Source organism: Vigna unguiculata, chromosome 5, assembly GCF_037176805.1.
Source record: "Vigna unguiculata cultivar grain cowpea cultivar isolate G323 ecotype 2 chromosome 5, ASM3717680v1, whole genome shotgun sequence".
NCBI classification, from domain to species: domain Eukaryota; kingdom Viridiplantae; phylum Streptophyta; class Magnoliopsida; order Fabales; family Fabaceae; genus Vigna; species Vigna unguiculata.
The window spans coordinates 28,054,276-28,062,802 of record NC_140796.1 but is presented as its reverse complement, the minus strand read 5'-3'; the positions used below and the strand labels follow the sequence as shown (position 1 = coordinate 28,062,802).

Genomic DNA, 8,527 nt, shown 5'->3' with positions numbered 1-8,527 from the left:
TCGTGGAAGTATCGAAAACCCTAAGACCAGCATTGGACTACAAGAAAAAAACATATTACCTACAACAAAATTCTGTATGTAAGTAAAAAAATCCGTAAGTAATGCAGTTTTACCTACAGATTACATACGGACAAAAATTCGTAGGTAAATGTGTCTTATGTAATTACATACAGATTTATCCGTTGGTAAATATCTACGGATTATCCATAGATAAATACCTACGAATTTATCCATAAGTAATGTGTGTGCCAACTTTAATGATACTACCATTTTCTTGGAACAATTATGCAGACTTATACGTTGAACTTCATGTTCATCATTGCAAAAAATTTATATAATATCTAAGAAATTATTAAAGTAAATAATTTAAACATACAATATTCGTACATAAGTTTAACATGGTCAAAAATCTAAACATTATAAAATACAACTATCTATATACAAAAGCATTCATAATGTCTGAATAACATTTTCTAACATATTAATAATATCTAAAGTTTCTTAACATCAATAATTACGATGAGTGCATTTCCACCAACGGTCCACCTTCTACTACAGCACATAAATTCCCAACCTGAAAAAAAAAATGTTGAGGTTAAAGAAGTATGTTGGTGACTTAAATATTAAAAAACAATCACAATTTCAAAATTATCCTTTCTGAAATAGCTTTAGTACCATTGAATATTTAAAGCAAAGAGAATCAAAACAATATCTCTGTAATAGACCAAAACGACAAAATTATAAATAACTTTGATAAAGTAAATTATTGTTTCGTAACACATGAGGGAAAAGATATAATGAAAACTTAACCTAAAAGTAGAATATATATATATATATATATATATATATATATATAATATTTCTATGTTTTATATACAAATATTAATATAAAAGAAAAAACCTGGGAACTTACCGTGCTATCAACTATGGTAGCTCTAGACTTGAATGCAATAACAATACCCTGTTGATAACAAGTATTAATATTACTAATGAATAAATAAGAAAGAATTAAGTACATTAAAAGTACTGAATAATAAACCTTTAGAGTTGTTAGAATTATTACCTATTGTATCATTAACCCTATGTGTAGGGTGTTGAGTGTGGAAAACTATCTAATGCCGTATCTACTGTTGCATGTAATCATGTCGTATCTACTTGCTTCACTATAAATAGAAGAGGAGGAGAGTGGTACTGTGATCCACTACTCATATATTTTAAAGTCTCAGTCTCAAGTTGGTATCAGAGCGGGTCGATCCCGCTCTGGTTTCTATCTCATCTGGTCTGTCACCGTTGTCCGCGGTTGATCGCTGTTAGTCACCGCCGCTGTCCGCGACTGTCCAAGTTCGTTTAACCTCGTTTCTGAACTACCCAACACTGTCAAACAACATTTCAACATTGTTTGCCACTGTCTGCAGTCCTCCGCCACTGTCTGCCGCCGTTCGCCACCGTCTGCCGCCGTCCACTGATGCAGTTCCGTCCGGAAACCACCGGATCTGAACCGCCTCTCCGCGCGACAGCCAACCCCGCCGATGTCACAGGCAACGCCGTCGCCACGCGCCTCCACGCGCGTCATCTCTGTTCGCTGCAGTCAGGCGCGTGCCGCCTTCCAGTCGCCAGTTCGTCGTCGCACCACCTCCGTCGCCGTCGTCGGAGCCTCCTCTAACCGTTTTGACCCTCAAATCTCTGTTCCGGTGATGTCCAGTAGCACCTCTTGTGGAAATCGTCACTTTCAAATTCGAAAATCGTCACTATTTCACTATTTTCCGAGATCCTCTCTGTTTTTGTTTATTCTCTTGATCATATCATGGCCACTGGAGGTACTGGGAGTGCTATTTCATTCTCCAGAAGCCCCTGCATTACGTCCGAGAAACTAAATGGCCAAAATTACTTACCTTGGTCCGCTGCCGTCGAGATGTGGTTTCTCGGTTAAGGACACCACGAACACCTTGAGAAAGATGGCAGCCACGTACCTTCTGAAAAAGCTGAACAGTGGAAACAAGCAGATTTCCAACTCTGTGCTCTATTGTGGCAGTCGGTGGAACCACGACTTTTGATGTCCCTACGAGCCTTCAAAACTTGCCACTCGTTTTGGAAGCGAACTCAGAATATCTATGCAAATGATATTCAACGCCTCTATGATTCGGCGAACAAGTTGGCATCTATGAAAATGACTAACCATGATATGATGTCATTCATGAATGACGCTCAAGCTCCAAGTACATCAACTGCTCTCAATCCATGGAAGGTCACAATTCATGGGTAATTGACTCTGGTGCTTCTGATCACATTTCTGGTAATACCTCATTGTTCTCAACCATTTCATTCCAAGAAAAATCTCATTTTATAACCCTCGTAAATGGTTCTAAAACATCCTCAAACGGAGTCGGTCAAGCCATCTTATCTTCGTCCTTAAATCTAAAATTTGTCCTTTTTGTCCCTAATTGTCCTTTCAATTTAATTTCCTTAAGTCAGTTAACCAAAACATTGAATTGCTCTGTAACCTTCGATAACAAATCTTTTGTTATACAGGAGCGTGGCTCGGAGAGACAGATTGGAGAAGGATATGAAGCGGGCGGATTATACCATTTTGGATCTCGTCCATGTGTGTCATGTGTTGCAGCTCCCAATCCTAAAATGTTACATGATCGGCTTGGTCACCTTCACCTGCCCAAGTTAAAGAAAATGTTTCCTGAACTTAGTCGTCTCCAGACTTTAGAATGTGAGTCATGTCAACTAGGAAAACATGTTAGATCTACCTTTCCTAAAAGGTCTCAATCAAAGTGTACTTCTAGTTTTTTTGTCATCCATTTCGATATCTAGGGACCTAGTCGTGTCTCATCTTTTGGCTTTAGGTATTTTGTTACTTTCATTGATGAATATTCGAGATGTACTTGGGTTTACCTTATGAAAGATCGTTCTGAATTATTATCCCTCTTCACATCCTTTTTGAATGAAATCAAGAATCAATTTGGTCAAGTAATTAAAATCTTAAGAAGTGACAATGCCAAAGAGTATTTTTCGTCTGCTCTTTCTAATATTTTGAGTTCCCATGGTATCCTGCACCAGTCTACTTGTCCTCATACGCCACAACAAAATGGTATAGCAGAAAGAAAAAATAGACACTTAGTTGAAACTGCTCGTACCCTTTTGCTTAGTGCCAACGTTCCTGTCCATCACTGGGGAGATGCCATCTTAACTGCAGGTTTTCTTATTAATCGGATGCCATCTTCCTCTCTCAATCATAAGGTCCCTTTCTCCATTCTGTTTCCAGAAAATCCTCTCTTTCACACTTCTCCTAGAGTTTTTAGTTGTGTATGTTTTGTTCATGACATGTCTCCTGGGTTAGACAAGCTTTTTGCTCGCTCTCTCAAATGTGTTTTCTTGGGCTATTCACGACTTCAAAAAGGGTATCGATATTACTCTCCTGAAACCAAGAAATATTACATGTCTGCCAATGTTACATTTTTTGAACAGACCCTTTTCTTCTCTCCATCTGTTCAAGATGTCCATGTCATACAGCAGGTTCTTCCTATTCCCGTGGTTGAGTACAATATTTTCAATGTCCCTGTCCCTCCGAGTCTCCACCAAAGTCCTCCTGAGCCATCATCTCCACCTATTGATTCTCTCCAACACAGGACACCGACGAATAGTCCAGTTGTTCAAGAACATGGTGAATCCCCTACTTCAGATTCTTCTCCCTCGTCTCTTGATCCCACGACTCCTGGTCAAGGTGATTCAGGTTGGCCCATTGCTCTCAGAAAAGGTACTCGTTCCTCTCGAAATCCACATCCCATTAATAATTTTCTTAGCTATCACCGATTATCGCCTTCCTATTGTTCACTTTTATCCTCAGTGTCTTCTGTTGTTATTCCCAAAAATGTGAATGAAGCACTTGATCATCCTGGATGGCGACAAGCCATGATTGCAGAGATGCAGGCTCTTGAAAGCAATCATACTTGGGAGCTCGTGCCCTTCCCTTCGGGTAAGAAAGTTGTTGGTTGTCGATGGATGTATGCAATTAAAGTTGGCCCCGATGGTCAGGTTGATCGACTCAAAGCCCGATTGGTTGCAAAAGGGTACACTCAGGTTTATGGCCTTGACTATTGTGACACCTTCTCTCCCGTGGCCAAGATGACTACTATTCGCCTCTTCTTTGCAATGGCAACAATTCGTCACTGGTCGCTTCATCAATTGGATATCAAAAATGCCTTCCTTCATGGTGATCTTGAGGAGGAAGTTTACATGGAGCAACCTCTTGGGTTTGTTGCTTAGGGGGAGTCTGGTATGGTATGCAAATTGCATCGATCTTTATATGGCCTCAAACAATCACCACGAGCTTGGTTTGGAAAATTCAGCTCCATTGTTCAGAAATTTGGGTTAAGACGCAGTGAGGCAGATTACTCAGTCTTTTACAAACATACCTCTCCTGGGAAATGTGTCTACCTAATAGTATATGTTGATGATATTGTTATTACAGGAAATGATACTACTGGAATATCTCAACTGAAGGAGCACTTGTGTAAACATTTTCAAACCAAGGATCTCGAAAGCCTCAAATACTTCTTGGGCATTGAAGTAGCTCAGTCAAAAGATGGAGTTGTAATCTCTCAAAGGAAATATGCTCTTGATATATTACAAGAAACAGGTATGATTGACTGCAGACCAGTAGAGAGTCCTATGAACCTAAATCAGAAGTTAACAGAAGAAGGCAAATTATTCTGCGATCCAGAGAGATATAGGAGGCTCGTTGGAAAGTTAATTTATCTCACTATTACGAGGCCTGATCTATCTTTCGCAGTTGGAATTGTTAGCCAATTTATGCAGACTCCATGTCTTGGACATTGGAATGCCATCATCCATATTTTAAGGTACCTCAAGAAGGCTCCAGGACAAGGTTTGCTATATGAAGATAAAGGAAATGTTCAAATCTCTGGGTACTGTGATGCTGATTGGGCAGGCTCTCCTATTGACAGATGCTCTACTACAGGATATTGTGTCCTCCTTGGAGGAAATGTTATCTCTTGGAAAAGTAAGAAGCAAAATGTAGTGGCTCGATCCACCGCTGAAGCTGAATATCGGGCAATGGCGTCTCTCACGTGTGAACTCATATGGGTAAAGCAATTTCTTCGAGAGCTTAACTTCTGTGAAATTCAGACCATGAAGATGTACTGTTACAACCAGGCTGCTCTCCACATTGCATCAAATCCAGTGTTTCATGAGAGAACTAAACACATAGAAATTGACTGCCACTTTGTTCGAGAAAAATTGATGACCAAGGAAATTTGTACTGAGTTCGTTGGGTCAAATGACCAACTTGCAGATGTGTTGACCAAGTCATTAAGGGGACATCGGATTGAGTTCATTTGTTCCAAGCTTGGTTCATACAATTTGTATGCTCCAGCTTGAGGGGGAGTGTTAAAATTATTACCTATTGTATCATTAACCCTATGTGTAGGGTGTTGAGTGTGGGAAACTATCTACTGCCGTATCTACTGTTGCATGTAATCATGCCTAGTATCTTAGAGTAGTTTTTTCATATGTACTTGTTTCATTATAAATAGAAGAGGAGGAGAGTGATACTGTGGTCCACTACTCATATATTTTAAAGTCTCAGTCTCAAGTAGAGTGTTTATATATATGAAACAAAATCATGCTCCAAATTCAAGCATGATGGTTCAATCTTCTATGAATGCTTGACCATGTGTTACGGAAAAAATTAGCTTTCCTGTTCCCATCCCTTTGCTAAGCAAGAGGCTTCATATTTCTACAACCTTGTATTGTTGAAGTCTGCAAGGAAAATAAAGAGAAACTTAATTTTTCTTAGCATAATTAACACATTGGTAGCATTTGGTACCAAAATCATGTCAGATAAAAACGTAATTGCAGTTCATGGACCTGCCATTGCTAGCCTTCATTCATAAATTTCCTTTGAGAATCTTCCAAAAGCTCCATTATCATTTAACTATGATAGGGATATTTGGTTCCTTTTCCATGTTTGGTACGTTTAAAAATAGAACAAAACTAGGCACAAGGTTAAAAATTGGTACATTTTGGCATACAAGAGCAGAATCCAACCCAAAACACTAGTCCATTAGGTGGGAGAGTCCAACCCAGAGAAAAGCCAATGTAGTTTTAGAAACAGAATTGATTTAATTTCACTTAAGTCAGACTTGTTCTGATCTTAGTTTTTAACAACTTGGAGTCCAAGTGAATGAGACTTTTGGAAGCTATAAAGTTGTTGTCATCCCTTATCATTCACCACCCATTATTTGTCATTGTATGGCACCCGCCAAGCTGTGTTGCCCAGGGTGGAACTCAACCCCTCCCCTTTTTGCTTTTAGAAAACCCTTTTAAGGGTTAATATACTTAACATTTCAAGTATCGACAAGCTTAAACAAATAAGATATATCACTAAAGTTTAACTATTTATTTCACACATGGATGCATTTCCCAACAAGCACATTATCTTTTAAGTTAAACAAAAGTGCTTCTAATAAAATTTTATCATTCATACTTAGATAATATGATTATTAATTTTCATAGCTTAAAAACTGACTACTTTTGTGTCTCACATTTAACGTCGATCTTTAACTTGGATACATGAAAATGTAAAGGCATTATTCAAACTAAGTTCTTGAATTAGATCTTAATCACTAAAATGGGAGACTGAAGAAAAAGAAACAGAGTTACAAATGCAATGAATTCATGGTCTTTAGCCGAAATCCATTCAAGAGTAATGTCAATAACAAATATAAAGACACAAACATCAATAGAGCATATCTTATGTATCTTAGGCACACAAAAATTACAATACAGATAAACAAATTCAGTTTGAGATTTATAACAGCAACCCAAAATGGAGCAAATTAACAAATAATTTAATTGTGTGGGTACCTCAATAGTTTGACTACTGTGACAAGGAAACAAGAAGAAAAGAATGTTTCAGTGTCAGAACTCGTATAAATGACATACCTTGTGCCAAAAAATTCTTGTATATTTACATCATGGTCTAGCTTCTTAAACGTTTTCTTCAATGCCTAAATTTTCAAATGTGGAGACATGACAACAATAAGAATCATTATAATTATAACTATATGAATCCTTTCAAAATGAGAACAAAAAGAACCATGTTTATCTAGGTATGGATTTTGAACTGAGCTGTTAGAAAAGCTTACTTCAAGAGACTCCAACTTCCTGTTGCAATAAATTGAAAAAACCTTGTGTTATATTATTGTATTACATTACTCGGAACAAATACATTATATCATGTTTGTGTCAAAGAACCTACAGTGAGTGTGAGTGGAGGTGCTTCCATGGGAAGGCCAATGTAGAGGAAGAGCATGTCGTGGAGGCTAGGGTTTTGGGGAGGGCCAATGCGTTGGAGGCCAGGGTTGCAGGAGCGGGAAAATGCATAGGAGGCACGAGTTAGTGGAGGCTAGGGTTCAAGGGAGTGCCAATGCAGAAGAGGAGTGTGCGATGGAGGCTAGGGTTGCAGGAAAGAACCAATGAGGAGGAGGCGTGCGGAGGAGGCGCGCAGTGGATGTTAGGTTTCCAAAGCAGGGTCACAGAGGAGAACGATACTTCTTCTTAGTGAGTTAGTGAGCGCGATCGAAAAACTTCTTTGTATAAGTGATTTTTAGGGAGCGCTAATTAGAAAATTTTTTAACAAATGAGCACGACTCTCCTGTGAGCATGTTACTATCATATTTTAGTTTTTGATTTTTAATAATTAATTATTTTTAAATTCGTACGTAAAATCAATAGATAATGACAAGTTTACCTAAGGATTCAAATCTGTATGTAATTATCGGTAGGTAAATTACAATTTCTTGTAGTTTTGAGTATGTATCTTGTATAGGATAATATGTTTTTCTTAATTTCATTTTAATGTGTTGAGATGTGGACTTGGACCGGGAGATGCTTGACAATGTCATGAGCGGGTAGGTTCATGATTGGTGATGAACACGTGATAATATGAGTGGAGAGGCTCATATTATGATGCTCTCGTGTGAGGATACGAGAGTGGAGGTTCGTATGTTCCGTGATCACACTTGAGGACTACTACGAGCGAGGAGGTTCGTAGCTATTCGATCACGTGTGTTGGACTATGGGTAGGGAGGTCCGTAAAGTTGGACTACGAGTGGGGAGGTTCGTAGAGGTTGGACCACGAGCGGGCAGGTTCGCGGAAGCATGATATGTCCTAGGTCCATGGCCAAATACCTATATGGGTAAATAGATTAGTAGTTTCATTTGTATAATGAGATGATCATATGAAATCCTTGGGTATCGATTGTTAAGATTAAGCCATTTAGATGAAATAAAGTAGTTTGGGGTGAATCTCTATTTTTATTAATTTATTATTTGTGTTGTTATGTGCCTATCCTTTCTGTGTGTGTTTGGCGATAATCATGTGACTTGTCACATTGGAGCAAATAATGTTCCAAGTGATGCTGGTGAGGCATAGAGCTGGAGAGGGGCTAGCGTGGGAAAGCTTTTTATGGAAGTTTACTACCATTTTATTTTCAGA

At 38.5% G+C, this 8,527-nt stretch overlaps 1 long non-coding RNA gene across 2 annotated transcripts; it reads right to left on the bottom strand.

Moving 5' to 3' along the window:
- Window positions 1-329: 329 nt before the first annotated feature.
- On the bottom strand, window positions 330-7,652 carry LOC114183518 (uncharacterized). Of its 2 annotated transcripts, XR_014994926.1 has the most exons (6): window positions 7,289-7,647; window positions 7,176-7,194; window positions 6,973-7,037; window positions 1,064-5,787; window positions 914-961; window positions 330-574 (listed from the first exon to the last, which is right to left on the bottom strand). It is a non-coding gene; the product is annotated as an uncharacterized LOC114183518 (long non-coding RNA). The 2 variants fall into 2 exon arrangements; XR_003604384.2 differs by lacking the exon at window positions 1,064-5,787 and having other exon boundaries at window positions 7,289-7,652.
- Window positions 7,653-8,527: the final 875 nt, after the last annotated feature.